The following is a 17,121-nucleotide window of genomic DNA, read 5'->3' as shown; positions in this document are numbered from 1 at the left end:
ATAAACAGGCTTCATGGTTAAGTGAATGTTGTCTGTGCTGAACTGGTTTCTTAAGGAAGCTTTGCTGTTGAGTTTAGCTTTGCTAAAGCTCTGTTGATGTGTGAAACCTGCTGTTGTGGTAGCATCTACAGCTTTGCTCTGTGTGTTTCTAGGAGGTATGGTTTGCTTCTTACGTGCTGGAGCTGGTTGCCAGGACAGATGACAAACCACGAATGTGTCTGCCACATAATTTATGCAGTGTAGATTAGCTTCAGTGCAGATGTATGCATTCTCTGGTCCATCACTAAGGGGTTTTTTTTGGCCTTTTTCAGCTCTTCTGTTTCTGAATAACCACTGTTATCTCTCAGTGTCTCTGCAGACATATAGCCAGGTTGGACGGGGCTTGGAGCAAGCTGGTCTAATGGAAGGCGTCCTTGCCCATGGCAAGGGTTGGGACTGGACGAGCTTTAAGGTCCCTTCCAACCGAAACCATTGTGTGATTCTGGGATTCTCCATGTTTTACTTGTATTACCTATAAGAACGTCACATGGGTTTTGTGCATGTTTCTGTGTCGCATGGCACAAGTTTGGGGTAGTTTGACAAATTGGGTTTGTAGGTTCTTTGTACCTATCATTGTATGGGCATTGTGCAGTACTCAGAACATTAGTTCAGGTTGAAACATGGACGGTGTTCTTGTCAGGGGTGAGTAAAAGCAATGCCACAGAAGATGCTCTCCTGGTTCTGGGATGGGCGGATTTGCCACCGTAGACTTGAGGAAGTAGAAAGAAGAGATTTGGGAAGGATGGGAAAATTACAGTTGCTCTCAATTTCCTATTGGACTGTATGCATGGGTATGATACATAAAATGTAACTAACAAACCTAAACCCTGCTCATGGGGCGCTCTGACTTTCATACCATGCTTGTGACTCAATAGGCAGCATTGCTTGACATGTGCGAGTTCCTCTCTCAGCACGATATAAAGCAAACCTGACAATAAATAACAGACTTTTATGTAATGAACTGAAATGGCAACGCACGCACAAGCCTTAACACTAAAGTAAGACAGGACAACTGGTGCAACCGCAGCTGATGGGGTTTTAGGGTAAAATATCACTGTAGCTACCCATAGAACAACTTATTAATATGAAATATAGGTCTATTTCCCAAGAAATACATACATAGATTCAATCTCTTCTGTTGGATGAACCATTGGGAAGCACAGGAAGAAGATTCTGTATTAAATTTTTAGGTTTCTCAATTCTTTTGTTCTCTCAGTGGAGCAAATGGGTATTGCTGAGGGGCAGAGCAGATATTGAATAATACATGAATAAGACTCTAGAGAAACAGCAATATATTACCTGATTTATGTTCTTCTTATGGTAAAAAAAAAAACCTTTATTCTTTTGTGTTGGAGAAAATGCTTCATCTACTAGTAGCTCCTGATAAATATAGACCTTCCTTGTGATGTGGTATGCTCTAGTACACTCACATTTTCCATGTTGCTAGCGTGGGACACTTAACTGGGAATCAGGCTTGACCCAGATTGCTTTGGGGTTTGACTGTTTCCAGTAAAACTGATAGACAGAAATGTGAGAAGATCTTGGAGTGAGAAGGCTGACAAGGGTTTGTAAATTCAAGTCAGCCTGTATCTGTGAATCTGTGATTTTATCATGATAGAGCAATTTATTGCAGCTTTCTCCACAGCAGAGTTAAATGCTATGAAAATAAAGCATCTGCACAGCAGTTAATGGAATTAAATGAGGAGCATTTCCTCAGTTTGCCCTGAATTAATCTGTACTCGTCTGGAGAAAGAGTTTTTGTTGCGCATCCAACAGCTCCACGTGTCCAGTGTTGCATGGTTCAGTTTTTACTGTGAGGAAACCCCATCCCTGGCAGTGCTCAAGGCCAGGTTGGACACAGGGGCTTGGAGCAAGCTGCTCCAGTGGAAGGGGTCCCTGCCCATGGCAGGGGTTGGAGCTGGAGGAGCTTTAAGGTCCCTTCCAACCCAAACTCCTCTGTGACTCTATGATGACTTTTCATTGTGTGTACAGCGTGTGATGCACCATGATACAGATCTCAGAAAGGGAGTCTGAATAAAAATGTACTGCAGGTAGATTCCTACATATGCACATACTGAATACTTTCCATTTCATTGCATGTTTGTCTTGGTACAGTAACTTCTCTGTTTCATTGATTTCTGGCAGAGCTAGCTGTCTAGACGTTGGCATGGAAAAGCAAGTGCGTTGCACCATCTGAAAGCATACCTCCTGAAAAGAAACATAAGGAGACATTAATCTTATTTTATCAGTCAAAGAAAGCAGAAATTGATTGATTTTTCTCTTGGCTCAGGCACAGCTTTTACACTGACAATGCTTGACAAAGTGCAAGTAGAAGAAAAATGCTAAAGAAATTACCTTTTATGATATTAGCACGTAGTTTTTACCAGAGTACCCCATTATTTCCTGTGTCTTCTTAAAATGTGCAGAATATAGCATGTAATTTAACAGTTGCTTGCTCCCTTTTCAATATAGAAAGAACCATCTAAAGAGCTATCTGCAAATGAGAAACATTTTGTGCTGCTACTTCATTTCGGAAAGCTTTAATGAGCCCTGCTGACGTTGGACACATGCAGGTAATAACTGCATAATGATGGACAACTTCATTAGCTTAGAGGGAAAGTTTTCTTTCATAACAATAACGCAGAAGTAGCTCTTCTGTTTTATTGGATTCATTATTACTAAGGTAATTGGGGAGACTGAACCTGTACTGAGCTCAGAACATTGCAGAGCTCATGCCACAGAAATGAGATCTAAGGGAACTCAGCAAGCTTCAATTCAGTCTCCTTCTAGGTTTATGGGTATTTCAGATCCCTGTTGCTTAAAACAGTATACTAAGTCAAATTAGGCATTAATGTTTAAAGTTCATGGTTATCATAGACCTAATCATTCAGTTATGACTGAAGTTCTATCTGTTGGGTGCTCTGTACTGCAGGGTTTCTCTTTTTTAATCAGAGAAGACAATATGGTGGCTGAGCATGATCCTATCCTGTATTACTTAGATAAGAAATTCTCTTGCTTGTGTATGGGATATTTATTGTGTATTTTTTGTGAGAGAAATGGGGAAAGAATGAAAAATAATCAAATATGACATGTGGAAACAAAGGAAGAGGCTGACGAGGAGCACAGAGCTAAGGCAAAGGAGAGAATGGGGCAGGAGGTGCTGATGGGACACTGATCCTGAGGGAAACAGCTTCTAGGTGACTCTGCATGGATTCTAAGTGATGCAATCACTGTTTGTCACTAGCATGTTAGGCTGTCCTTAGGCAGTTCCAGCTCTGGAATTCATACTGATGGACTGATGCCATTGGAAGAGGCAAGTCTTTGAAGACCTGAGGCAGAGTTCTTCTCAGCCTTCCAAACCTGACCATCACCCCTGAAACTCCCTTTGGATTCAGGCTTTAGTAGTTTTGTCTGTTTGTCTCAGGTGAGGACCTGAGGTTAGTAACTCACACACTATTGCCTCCAGGGTCGTTGCATCTTCAAGTGGCTTGGTGTATTTAATGCATACACTGCCAGCCTCAGGGTGGCTTGCAATGCAGCCATCTACGTTTCCATTAGACTTCAGGGCCAGCTCTCAAGTCCTTATTAAACCATCCTTACGATATTTGAATGTGTGTTTTCCAGAGACTTGTAAACATATATGCAGACTATTGCTGTTCAAATATTGCAGATAGCAACGTGGGGACTCATTTACCTGCCTAAGAAAGAAAAATTCAAGTGAATCCAGGTCCTGCTGCTATTCATGGGGAAATAGCAGTTCACAGCAAGAGACACTTGTTCCTAGCCCTATTTTATCTGCAAACCTGAGATCTTTCTCCTGAAATATCAAGTTCCCATGAATTTTCATAACAATAGCATTTGCTTTTAAGAGGCTGAGGTAGTGCTCTCTGGCAGAAGTATGTGCTTAAGTCATAGAGGCCCAGGCTGTTGAGACGCAGTGCTGGAGAGACTTATACAAGCATCTGCTTCTGGTGGCTCAGTGTTGGAGCTCTTCCCAGGCACTTGGTCCAGCATTTGGAGTTCCTTTTCCGCCCAGTATTTAGGATACTGGTGTTTTCCCTATGAATATGCTAAAAGCAGAGAGTAAGTAATATAATCTTCCTTCTTAGATGTCTCTCTGTTGGCATCTTGCGGCTTCAGATAACTTCAGATTTGTAGATTCTGCTCATCTGGGCATATACGTTTCTAGGTGATTCCCTTACAACCTGGAGTATGTTCCTGTTTCCACCAAAGACTGTTCATACTGCAGCTTTCACAGGAGCAGAAATAGCAGCATAATGACCATCAACATGAGTACACTGAGTTAGAGCAGTGTTTCCTCTGTCAGAATATCAAGCTGTTCTTACCACAGATGGAGACACCTCTGCTGGTGGATAAATGGCATGGCACTTAAGTGTGAGATTGGTGTGGTTTCTGTTAATGGCTCAGGGCTCAGAAGTCCCACTGTAGGAGTTCATCCACAAGCATGTGATCAGCTGAGGGTATAATTCCTATATGTTAACACATGGGTACTCATTTAAGAGGCTCTCAGCCCATTTGCTTTATCTTCAAGCAAGTTAGATGGGTAGGAAGTCAAAATATTTGTATGAAAACCACATGAGGCAAGTAATCATAGGGAGTATTCAGTTATTACAAGCATTTTCACAGTCTGTACAAGGACCTGATTTCCTGAGGGCTGTCACCACTGCAAAGCTCCTGGTACCCTTACTGTGCATCCTTCATGGTATGCAGCACCTAAGGAAGCAGTGTCTTCACTGGGTCCCAGCCATAAGACTGGGCTGGGGCTGCGTGGATACTCGACCTCTCCAGCCATGCTGCCTTCATCAGTTGTTATTGCTGCAGTAGTTTACTCTGTACTTGGCTCTGTCCTTAACCTACTTGCCTGAGTTCTGTCTTTTGGAGAGAGAGATGTGGGCTCACAGAGTATTGTGGCTGGGAAACGTGCTTTCCAGGTTGAAGCAGGAGCTTTGAGTTATCCCATTGCATAGGTGGGCTCCAGTATTCCGGAGATGAGCTAGGTTTGCTTGTGGTTATCAGAGTAAATGAATAGCACTCTGAACCACTAAAGAAACACTTAAGTGAAGTATTCTTTAGTGGTTGACTTAATCAGGAAAGTTTTCAAAGCAAGGAGTGATTATACACATCTCTTAGCTATGATCACTACAAATTAATGATGACAAGCCACAGCCACCTTAACTTTTGAGAGCTAAGCATCAGTCCGTTTTCCAAAGCTCTCTCTTCCCCCCCCAGGGAATGTGTCCTTTCAAATCTAGTCAAGGTCTCTATTGTCAGGGTGGATCCCCTTAAACTGTTTGCTTGAACTGCTGGAGGTCAGAGGTGGAACATGAAAAGGAATGGCTCTTGTGTTGTTGGGAGATGGGTCTGCCTCCAGCCCTTGTTGGGCTTGCAGCTTACTTTTCCAACAGTTTGCTGTTAGATTTAAACCAGTGCACACATGCTCATCAAGAGGTCACAGTGCATTCATAAATTAGTTCCAGGCAGGCCTGTTTATTTGACGCTGAGCTCCTTCAATCCCAGATGAAATTGATGGAAGCAGCAAATATTCTGTGCTTCTGAATCACAGCCTCTAAGACATCATTTATTTTTGCTCTCAAAGGCAGCTGCTAACAAATGATAAATGATGTCCTTACCACAAAACCCCACACCTCCACCCCCCCCCCAAGGAACTTCATTGTCATTTAACTTGTATTTGCAAGAGAAATATCTTTGAATATTGAGCAGAATGAAAGAGGAACAATCCTACTGTCTCAAGAGACCTCTTCAGCATCCTTTTGGCATTGGAATGCAGGTGATTACATTGGCATCATGACAAAAAGGAACAAAAGAGAGAAGATGGTACAGGATGGAGAAGGTAACACTGGAAGGTGCACGTTGAAAGGGAATGGGAAGCCCACACTGTGTATGAAAAAGGTTTTGAAATAGTCTTCTCTGGAGAACAATATCTCAGCAACCTTTGTAAGTCTGGGATCTGTAGTCACAGTGCTGCCACTTCTAACTTAGAGAAGTGTTGAGCTATCATCTCCATAGACATAAGGACATATTCTTCCACTCTTTGCCTCCAACAGACACACCTGCCTGAGTCACCAAGGCCTAAGGCTTTGCCCTGCATTCAAGAACGGGGCGATGAAAACCTGCACTACTGTACTTGAAACCTCCTCCACAAGGAAACCCAAAAATCTTTAAATGTCAAGCTTTGCTATTTGTACAGCATGGCCCAAAAAGCAGCTCTTGCATTGCTCTGTGCATCCACAATTGCAGAACGCCGTGTGCCTGCTGTAGAGGATTATTAGTGTTCATGTTGTGCTTGTCAGTTGTTATTTTACAAGGGAAACGAATTTCTGTAGCAAGTTGTAAATACTTAGAGCTGGTCAGCCTGTTATGAACAGAATGTGAATCTTCTTCAGCCATGCTTGCAAAGCATTGAAGGGTGTTTTTTTGAGAATAGTCTTTATATTTTGGGTTGCAAATACATTTACTCAAATTCTGTACGCTAGGACTCCACAGAAGGGTAAGTCAGGACCCTGGAGGACAGTGATAGGACAAGGGGTAATGGGTTTAAACTTAAACAGGGGAATTTCAGGTTAGATACAAGGCAGAAGTTCTTCCCTGTGAGGGTGGGGAGGCCCTGGCACAGAATGCCCAGAGAAGTGGTACATGCTCCATCCCTGGCAGTGTCCAAGGCCAGGCTGGACAGAGCCTTGGGTGGGCTGGTTTAGTGTGAGGTGTCCCTGTTGGTGGCAGGAGGTTAGAACTGGATGATCTTAAGGTTTTTTTCTAACCCAAACCAGTCTGTGATTCTATATTTGTATTGTTTAGGATTCACATCATAACTGCTGACAGTCTTTGACAGCCTACCCCCTTTGTAGTATACTCGCTCCATTTAGCCCCAAGGTGGACTTGAGAGATGAGTTTGGTTTTAATCATTACTTAAAATAACTTAGAATGGATTGAAAGGACTTAAATTAATGAAGCTTGAAAAATATTATGAAATTAAGATCATGGATTTGTTCTATAATAATAGATGTGGGAGAAATTACAATTTCTCTCTGTGGCTTGAGGTGGCAATTGCGTTTTTGTCAGAGTGTTCCTGTGAATGCTGAGCTAGGTCACTCAGTCACCATCATCTCCATCACTCACCTGGCGTTTTCTCAGTCTTTCTGTTGCTTGACTTATTCTCCCTTGTAATGTAAATCTCAGAGGAGCAATAAAGTTGAGAAACCATGATCTTGCTTCTATGCTGAAGGGAGATAAAGCAAGAAAACATGGTGGGAGATGGTTAAGCACAGTATTGGGTGTTATTGCCCATGGAAATAATGAGTATGGAAGAGCTCTAAAATACGTAGGCCTGATGTTGTAAAAACTCATTTGAAGTTGTGTGCATGACAACATAAGGCAGATGCTCACAGATCTTCAAACGATGCATTTTATGGGTCAAAATTTGCAAACCCATAGCATTAAGTTTTCAAGTTGTCTGAGATACGTGACTAGATGTTCAAAGATGCTGTCAACAGCAGAGCAACTTGTCCCCAGAGCTGGTGGCATTTGGAACAGTCAACCTGGAGGTTTAAAGCACAGGCATTTAGTTGGGTTGTTTTTCTTATGTAGTGACTCTCATCCAAACTGTGTTTCTTTGTTACAAATCTAATTTCTAAGTTGTTAAAATTGCTCTCCCAAGACAGGTCTTGGTTAGTTTCTGATTTCTGTTGTTAATCTGAAGGGAAAGAGCAATACATTCCTATTATTTCAAGACTTTAGGGGAATATATTTCCTATGTAATAAACACCCCAGGTTTGCTCATTCAGATGTGCTGGGGTGGAAGCTGATTTCTTGGTGAAAGAGCAATTGCTCGTTGGAAATGAATGGCAGCAGTCATTGTCAACTCCACATTTTGTTCTTTGTAAATGGAATGGTCCTGGGTAGTAGTGATGCAAACTCGAAATGGCATTGCCTGAGGCAAATAATACCCTGTCTAACGTACTTGATTTTGCAAAGATAACAAGCTGAGTTACGTTTTTGCTTGCACTTACATTAATGGTTCAAGAAAAGGGAAGATAAGAAACTGAAACAGATTATTAAATCTGCCTTTTATCCTGGTATCACTTCAGGAAAAAGCAAGTGATGCCTAAAGGAATCTTTCAAAGAAAAATGTAGTATTTAGTGCTGTATAGAGAAAAATAGAATCTATAATGTATTTTCATTAGGTTTACAGCAACTGGGGCTTTTGGTAGAGCACTTGGTTAAATAGCTACTGAATAATTCAGTGTCACTAATTCATGAACCCAGACTGAAAGCCAGCTTCCAGGGCCTTAGACAAAGGGAATAAATACACAGCACTTATCAAAACAAGGACCAAAGAGGGAAGTTAATGTGGTGGGAGGGGATGCTGTGATAAGCCTATGAACCTTGGAAGGGCATCAGCTCTTGGCTGAAAGAGAGAGTGATTTGATTCTGATAGATTGCTTTCATAGTCAATATTAAAGTCTCTTACCAGAAGCAACAAGCTAATTATATTAGTAATTTATATAATTAAAAAAAATCTATAATAAAAGAAACTATATGAGCAGAAGCATTTTGATATCAACACCCAAGAGGACTTAGGACCTCCATGTCTCCGCTGTGAAGTTCTGTGCAGTGGTTTGTTGGATGAGGTATCTGATGCATTTTTGATGCTGTACTTGTGCCAGGCGTGATGCAGACTGGAAAACAAAAGGGAAGATGTTTCCCTGATGAGCTTGAAGTCTTAATTAACACGATTTAGCAGAAACAATTACCACAGATAAAGGTTAAAAAGAGATAAGAGGGAGAAACGTAAATCTCAGATAGGGACAGGGATTAAAGCAGAGATGTTAATGTTCAGGAGTGCTTTGCCTTCACTGAGAGAAGCAGACATTAATACAAATGCTTTTCAGAGCTGCAGATAGCCTGGATCTCTTGATCTGCATTTTTGGATGTACATTTTCAGATGTAAATTTGGGATTTCAAAGCCAAATAAAGGATTTCAGAGCCTCACAGAACAGCGCATGGTGACGTGTGTCACCTTTCCAAGTAGGTGCATTTTGAAGGCATTTGGGGGTTTAAAGTAATAGAGAAACCTCCAAACCCAGCAGCATGCTGCAATTGGAAATAGCTTTTTATTTTTCCTTTCAGCGTGACCCTGGTGTAGGCAATTATCTGATATTCCCCATTTGACATAAAGCCCTGGGTTGGGAATCCTGCAGCTTGTAACAATTGCGTAGGTATTTCTACTCCGAGGGAGAACTGTTCACAGAAATTACAGGTAATTTTAGCTGAGTGAAAGGAAATGGCAATGATCACTTAAAGTTTCAGAGCTGTTCAGTACCCTTCAGTCAGCCTTTTCTGGTGGCAGACAGCTTCTTCAAGTAACTTTATGGCTGATGCGTGAAGGTACAGTTGTGGTTTGGGGGTACCATTTATTTATTCGTTTATTTATAAGAGGCAATAGAGATGTAGTTGGTTTGGGGTTTTTTTTTATGGTCATCTGATCTTTCATAGGGCTTGCTGAGTCTCTTAGGTTGTAGGAACAGGGAAGCTTTAATGGTGAGAATCTTGTGATGTTGAAACATTGATCTCTGGAGCTTCTTGTAGCTGAAGGGAGTTTGGCTTCGTGCAGTGAAGTTAAATTGATGTGGGGACTGTGATGGGTTTTGTCACCAATAGTTCTTGCCTTGAGCAAGGTATTAAAGAGGGCAAACGAATTAAAGCCAGAACTGCTACAAACTATGTATTTTTGTTTTACTTTCTTAATGGTAAATTCATTGTTGACAGGGATTATTTAGGCAGAATGGCTTTGTGCTGCAGCTTGAATGAAGCCATTGTGGTATTACTTAACATGCAGAAAAGATCCTTCCAAATGCTGAAAAGGTCACTCCTGTTAATCATTCCAGGAAGGCAATAAAATATTCTGGTAATGACTCAACTGAAAGGAATAACCAGGATTAAAATCTTCTCAGTGCTTAATAACTGTAGGTGTGATGTAAGGGGTATGCCAGAGAGAAGCCTTTGCAGTTCTCTTTAGACGGAAGAATACTGGGTACAAGTGGTTGCAGCTATTTATTAGCTTTGATTAATTCATGTTGTCAAGCCTGTGACAAAGGTATTGAACCAACCATGTTGCATAGCTGAAGAATGTTATTCTGAGGAGAGTTATTTGGTTTTAGGGGTTTTGGCTTACTGCCACAATTTAAAAAGTGGAGATTCATCAGGGTTAGATTTTGGACCCCTCCAGTTTCAGGTGGTTGCTGTAGTAGGTACTTGTGGTTGGGTTGGAGACTGATGAGCTGTGAACTTCTCTGAGTAAAGTGAGAAACTTCATAGAATCCTGGAATGGGTTGGGTTGGGTTGGAAGGGACCTTAAAGCTCCTCCAGCTCCAACCCCTGCCACAGGCAGGGACCCCTTCCACTGGAGCAGCTTGCTCCAAGCCCCTGTGTCCAACCTGGCCTTGAGCACTGCCAGGGATGGGGCAGCCACAGCTTCTCTGGGCACCCTGTGCCAGCGCCTCAGCACCCTCACAGGGAAGAGCTTCTGCCTAAGAGCTCAGCTCAGTCTCCCCTCGGGCAGGTTCAAGCCATTCCCCTTGGCCTGTCCCTACAGGCCCTTGTCCAAAACCCCTCTCCAGTTTTCTTGTAGCCCCTTTAGGCACTGGAAGCTGCTCTAAAGTCTCCGTTATTTGTCCTTAGTGCCAGAGCTTCAGCTACTCAATGGACTATTCATATTTAATAAATACTCTGCTCTAAAAGCTTCTTCTAATAGCCTGCACTTTTATTCTGCATTTTTTTCTGCATTTCATCCCATAAATCCTCACCATGCTTTTAATTTTACCACTCTAATACGTTTCTTCCTTCTTGTCTTAACACCTGGGAACAAATGTTGACAGTCGGCAGAACTGTATCAGCTATAACATGCCTAAAAGATGTCTGTTTTCTTATTTCAGTCTTTCTTTATACTAATCCCATGGGCCTTTTTTGCCTCTTTTCCATTCCATTCAAAACTAGTTTCTCCCATAGCACACACTTTCATTTCAGGTGTCAGCATGGGGTTTGTTTTTCTATGCCTGGATTATCCCGATCATACCCATTTCTAGTGACAAACAAGGGAATTTCTAATGGTTTAGACATACGATCTGAAGCATCCAGTTTCAGCTGAGTGTCCTGCTGTTCCTGCATGGCTCAGCCTAATGTATTTGCCTGTAGACAATTCATTTAGCTGAGGTTTTCATCAGCTGCAGCACCTCTTTTTTGTCCCTGCTTTTACCAGCCCGTACCTTGCAGCGAGTGAACAAATCGGCGTTCAAGCTGAGGTGGCATAGATTGACTTCACATTCCTAAGCTTGCAGTTAATTTTTAGAAACATGGGGGACATCTTCACATCTTTCAGTATTTTTAAGATCCTGGCTAGCTCATTTAGCTTCTAAAACATACTTTGTTTTCATCCTACTGCAGTAATCCTTTCCTGCACTGGTTAGGTTGAGCTGTTTTGATTGGTTTGACATGTGTGGGCCTCCTGCTGCTATGCTTGGATTTAAGTTATATGCAGAAGATTAATCTCCGGGTCATCAAGTTTGGGTCTTCTGAGGACAGACCAAGAGGAATTTTCTGTGCTGAAGGTTTCTGCGTTGCTGTTAGTACAGAAAGTGCCTTACCAGCACCCAGACGGTGGTTCTCCTTCCTCTTTGCTCATGTCCTGGTCTACAGTAGGCAAAGTCATTGCGTGTGGATGCCCACCCTCTTGGGGCAAAGCTGTTTTGTCCCTGGTGTCCCAGTGAGAAGCAGTGGCATTGCAATGGAGAGCGGCAGGAATGGAAGCAGCTTTTTGCTCCTGTGGAGCCTCTTTGCATAGCTTGAAGTGTGGTCAGTGAACATCATGGTTGGGTTTGAAGAGCAGAGCTCTCACTTAAGTTTATGCTTTGCAGCTTGGGGGACTAGGATGATTTCAGGGCCTTGGAGACTGGAAGCAAGACATTTAGTCACTCTTGGTGAGGAGCGGGTACAAGCAGCAGATGAGCTCCATGTCCAGGGGCACATAGGTGAGAGGAGACAGGCTGATGGCAGAAAATCCAGAACCTATGTGTGTTGTATGTCCCATTCACTACTTTAATTTGGAAGCAGCACTGCTGCACCCTAAGGGAGCCCCTCCTATGCAGTGTGTCAGAGTCCTGCTTTCCTGCAGAGCCCCTCACTGTGCGGCCTGTCTGAGGAAGCAGCCTGTCATCAGCCACACAAAGGATGTTTCTGGCTGCTGCAGCACCAGCTCTCAGTCTGCTGGAAGGGCTGCGAGGTGCCAGGCATGGGGCCTATAGGGATGTTGGGGATGGACTCTTCATTAGGGACTGTAGTGACAGGACAGGGGGAAATGGGTTAAAACTGAAACAGGGGAAGTTTAGATTGGATATAAGGAGGAAATTCTTTCCTGTGAGGGTGGTGAGGCACTGGAATGGGTTGTCCAGGGAGGTTGTGAATGCTCCATCCCTGGCAGTGTTCAAGGCCAGGTTGGACAAAGCCTTGGGTGACCTGCTTTAGTGTGAGGTGTCCCTGCCCATGGCAGGAGGGTTGGAACTTGATGATCTTAAGGTCCTTTCCAACCCGAACTATTCTATGATTCTATCTCAAGGTACAGACAAAACAGGTGGAAGATGGAGGTGAGAAACACTCTTCTCCTATCACCACTTCCAGCTCACTTCTCTCATCTCCACATCAGCCCCAGCAGCATTACTGCTTCCCATCAGACCACTCATGCTGCTGTGATGAAGCACAGGCTTCCTTTCACCCCCAAGGATCTATGAGCTCTGCAAAGCACTGTGAGAGACCCCAGGTACTCTCCTGCAACACCATTTTTAAGCTTGCAGTAATTAAACTGCAAATTCTCCTGTAGCCAGCATGAAGTCCCATAACGTGAAGTCCCAGAATGTGGAAGGCAGTGGAGCTCTGGGACACGTGCGTCTGCAGGAGCATGTGTTTTGACAACTCCCATATGTTCCCACCTACGTAAGGAAATGTAATTTCTGCCTGATCAGCCTTAAGCTTTCCTTGATGAGAATGAGAGCGTTGCACGAGGTACTTCACTATTGACCAAGCTTCTGCCAATTCATGCACCATCATTCCAGATCTATCATGGGCCTGCTGATGTATTTACAGTACTGACATCTCTGCTGTTCCCCATCCACCAGCACTCCATGTTTTCCAGGAACGTTTAAGCATCAGTGTTGGACAGGAGCAGGAAACCATTGTCCAGGGAGTTTGTGAGCAATAACGTTGTCTCCTTGTTCATCTCCTCCCGTACTGAAGGTTTCCTTTGTCACCAAGAGATTATCCCAAAGTACAAAGCAGATCCTTGAGAAGAGATTAAATTTACTTCTTTTTTAAGCTGAATTCATCCCAGGTTTTGTTTGTGGCTTTGTTTTATAGCCTTTTCTTATTGGCAAACCAATATTGCAGGGCACCGTGCTGTGACTGAAGCTGTAGTAGACCAAATCCACCAGTTACACCAATTGCCTCTGAGGTTCATCTACTACTTTTAATTGGTCTTTTGGCCCTTAAAAAGCCATCGATCATCCTGTGCCTCATGCTGTTCAGTTGTGCACTGTGCCTACTTCATTTCTCTGTTCTCAAAATATCTGTGTATGAAACAACAGTGGTTAAACCCACAGTCCCTGCCAGAGCACCGCTGGATCTGGGGAGCTGCATTGTATGAGGTTTGGAGAACAATTTGTTTCTCAGTGTAAGTAGCCCTTCAGTTAATGCATTCATGGCTAAGAGCTGACAATATCAATGGAGTGTCCAGATGGAGTAAAAGTGAAAACTCCTTCTGTTTTCTTGTGGAAATACGGCTTGGCAATTTGGCTGGTTCAGAGTGTGAGCTGCTGAATGATTGTGGGCGGATGATGATCTCTGGTGCAAATGAGGCTGAAAAGCAGAAGGTTGGACCATAAACCACAATTCTTTGTTCTGCTTCCAACACAAATTAGCCAAAGTGCTGCCTTATTTTGCCAGGGTTGGTTTTGGTGCCTCTTGGTGTGTATTTAACCCAGCACAGTGTGAGAGGTTAACGTGTAGTTTCCATTATGTATTTGATTCCTATGGGGTTGTTTTTGCAAGTTCATAGTCATCCCATCAGTTCTTTTCTGAATTTGAGTAGTCTTTCACTAATGGAATTAATCCCCATTGCAGATCATTTGTATCTGTCTGACATGGCTTAATGAACGTTGTGGTCAGGATTTACAGATGTCCAGTATACCCAGTTTGTTGACCTCCAGTCAAAACCAGGGAATAATATTTGCTGGGAACTCACTTTGTTGTAACCACAATTAACAACTTCCATCAAGCTCCAGTGTAAATTAGTTCTTAGTATGTGATGGGAAAAGAGATGGGGACAATGTGAGTGAAGTGTATTGGGGACTTCTGCCTGCTCTTTGCTGCTGACTGATCCAGTCATAGAGCATTTCCTCCTCTTGATGCAGTGACCATCCCACTGTTTTTCACTCTTCCCTGTGAGGGTGCTGAGGCGCTGGCACAGGGTGCCCAGAGAAGCTGTGGCTGCCCCATCCCTGGCAGTGCTCAAGGCCAGGTTGGACACAGGGGCTTGGAGCAAGCTGCTCCAGTGGAAGGGGTCCCTGCCCATGGCACAGGTTGGAGCTGGGTGAGCCTTAGGGTCCCTTCCAACACAAACCAGGCTGGGATTATATGATGGTTCATGGCTGCCTTGGGACTGCCGGGTTTGCAGGTACCAGTCTGGGGAGGAAGGACTTGTCTTGATACAGCACTGTGCAGAACAGCAGCTGTCTCTAATGGGTAAAGCCAGTTGTGTGGAACAGCTAATGTCACCTCCTCTGGCCAAGGAAGAAGGGGAAACTGATGACTGTTCAGCCTGGAGAAGAGAAGGCTGCATGGAGACCTCAGAGCAGCTTCCAGTATCTGAAGGGGGCCTATAGGGATGCTGGGGAGGGACTCTTCATTAGGGACTGTAGTGATAGGACAAGGGGTGATGGGTTAAAATTTAAACAGGGGACGTTTAGATTGGATATAAGGAGGAAATTCTTTCCTGTGAGGGTGGTGAGACACTGGAATGGGTTGCCCAGGGAGGTTGTGAATGCTCCATCCCTGGCAGTGTTCAAGGCCAGGTTGGACAAGGCCTTGGGTGATATGGTTTAGAGTGAGGTGTCCTTGCCCATGGCAGGGGGTTAGAACTGGATGATCTTAAGGTCCTTTCCAACCTATGATTCTATGATTCTATGAATCCTGATAACCCTTCATTGCCCACCAAAAAGCATGTGGGACTTTCTGGAAGCAGAGTCACAAGACATTTATTTCTTTATTATTAAAGCATATTCATGGGTGATTTGTTCCCTTTGAGAAGCATGACTGTTCAGATGATTCACAGTTGCTTTCTTGTAGGAATTTCAGTGCCACAGAACAAGCACTCACAATAGCATTTACTCATTGTGCAGCTTGTTGCAGTATTCATAAGGCCAGTTGTAATTCATTAATCCGTGTGCATCTTCTCAACTCTAATTGTTAAATTAATATTGGAATGTTTTTAGCCAGTTTCATGGCACTGATCTGCATGTCAGGTTTCTGTGTAGACATCTCACTTGAAGTATACTTGGACTGAAAAGCTGAGCTGCTTTTGTTCAAATACTGAATTAGGCCAGCAGAGTGGATAGATAACTTTACCTACAGTACTCAGAGAATCATAGAATCATAGGTTGGAAAGGACCTTAAGATCATCCAGTTCCAAGCCCCTGCCATGGGCAGGGACACCTCACACTAAACCAGGTCACCCAAGGCTCTGTCCAACCTGGCCTAGAACACTGCCAGGGATGGAGCATTCACAACCTCCCTGGGCAACCCATTCCAGTGCCTCACCGCCCTCACAGGAAAGAATTTCCTCCTTACATCCAATCTAAACTTCCCCTGTTTCAGTTTGAACCCATTACCCCTTGTCCTGTCACTACAGTCCCTAATGAAGAGTCCCTCCCCAGCATCCCTATAGGCCCCCTTCAGATACTGGAAGCTGCTCTGAGGTCTCCACGCAGCCTTCTCTTCTCCAGGCTGAACAGCCCCAACTTTCTCAGCCTGTCTCCATACAGGAGGTGCTCCAGCCCCTGATCATCCTCGTGGCCTCCTCTGGACTTGTTCCAACAGTTCCATGTCCTTTTTATGTTGAGGACACCAGAACTGCACACAATGCTCCAGGTGAGGTCTCACGAGAGCAGAGCAGAGGGGCAGGATCACCTCCTTCGCCCTGCTGGTCACGCTCCTTTTGATGCAGCCCAGGATACGGTTGGTTTCTGGGCTGCAAGCGCACACTGAAGCCGGCTCATGGTCATTTTCTCATCGACCAGTGCCCCCAAGTCCTTCTCCTTGGGCTGCTCTGGATCTCTTCTCTGCCCAGCCTGTAGCTGTGCCTGGGATTGCTCTGACAATACTGTTTTGTGCATTGTAATCTGTTAAAATAAAAGTATTCCTGTTCTTGCATATAAATCTCTATTTGCCTGGTGGAGCAATATTTGGGCTTGTAACCTCCACGCTCAGGAAGGAAAATACAACATCAGGGAAGACTGGGGAAGCATCCTCAGAGCAAATCACTTACATTTTCATGTGTTACTTTTCTGAGGTGATGCAGAATTTTAGTGTGGAAAAATATGGCAGGCAGGAAGAGGAAAGAAAAGCTCTTCATTAGAAAGGTGTTGCCTTTTCTAGTTGTTTTTAATCTATATATAGAATAGCAACAAAGCAGAGTTGCGTTTCTAGTGATCTGGAGATGGCTGAATGCATATAATCAGACTGGAACTCAAGTTACAACTGGTGCTTTCTTCAGGCTTTGAGCACGACTCTTGGTATTACTGTTCTGAGAAGGTGAGGCAGCTATGAGATGCTCTGCCCCACTGAGGGTAGTGATGTTAGAGCTGGAGGACTGTGTCCTCTTCAGGGACCTCCCTTCAAAAGGAAGAGTCGGAGAAAATCTGGATGAAAATGACAGAAATAGCAAACCCTGTCTATCAGGGAGGATTAAAACCTTGGTATTATTCATCTTGTGGTAATTGG

The 17,121-nt window shown here is 43.7% G+C and overlaps 1 protein-coding gene across 3 annotated transcripts in view; it reads left to right on the top strand.

Moving 5' to 3' along the window:
* The window catches only part of PDE4B (phosphodiesterase 4B), a 222,592-nt gene that overhangs the window by 56,974 nt on the left and 148,497 nt on the right, over positions 1-17,121 (top strand). The gene's annotated exons all lie outside the window — the stretch shown is intronic.

Source organism: Neopsephotus bourkii, unplaced genomic scaffold (assembly GCF_033783945.1).
Source record: "Neopsephotus bourkii isolate Nb327-2 ecotype Australia unplaced genomic scaffold, CSIRO-AGI_Nbou_v1 NB_1250, whole genome shotgun sequence".
Lineage (NCBI taxonomy): Eukaryota > Metazoa > Chordata > Aves > Psittaciformes > Psittacidae > Neopsephotus > Neopsephotus bourkii.
The sequence above is the reverse complement of the archived record's forward strand: the minus strand, read 5'-3'. Positions and strand labels throughout refer to the sequence as shown.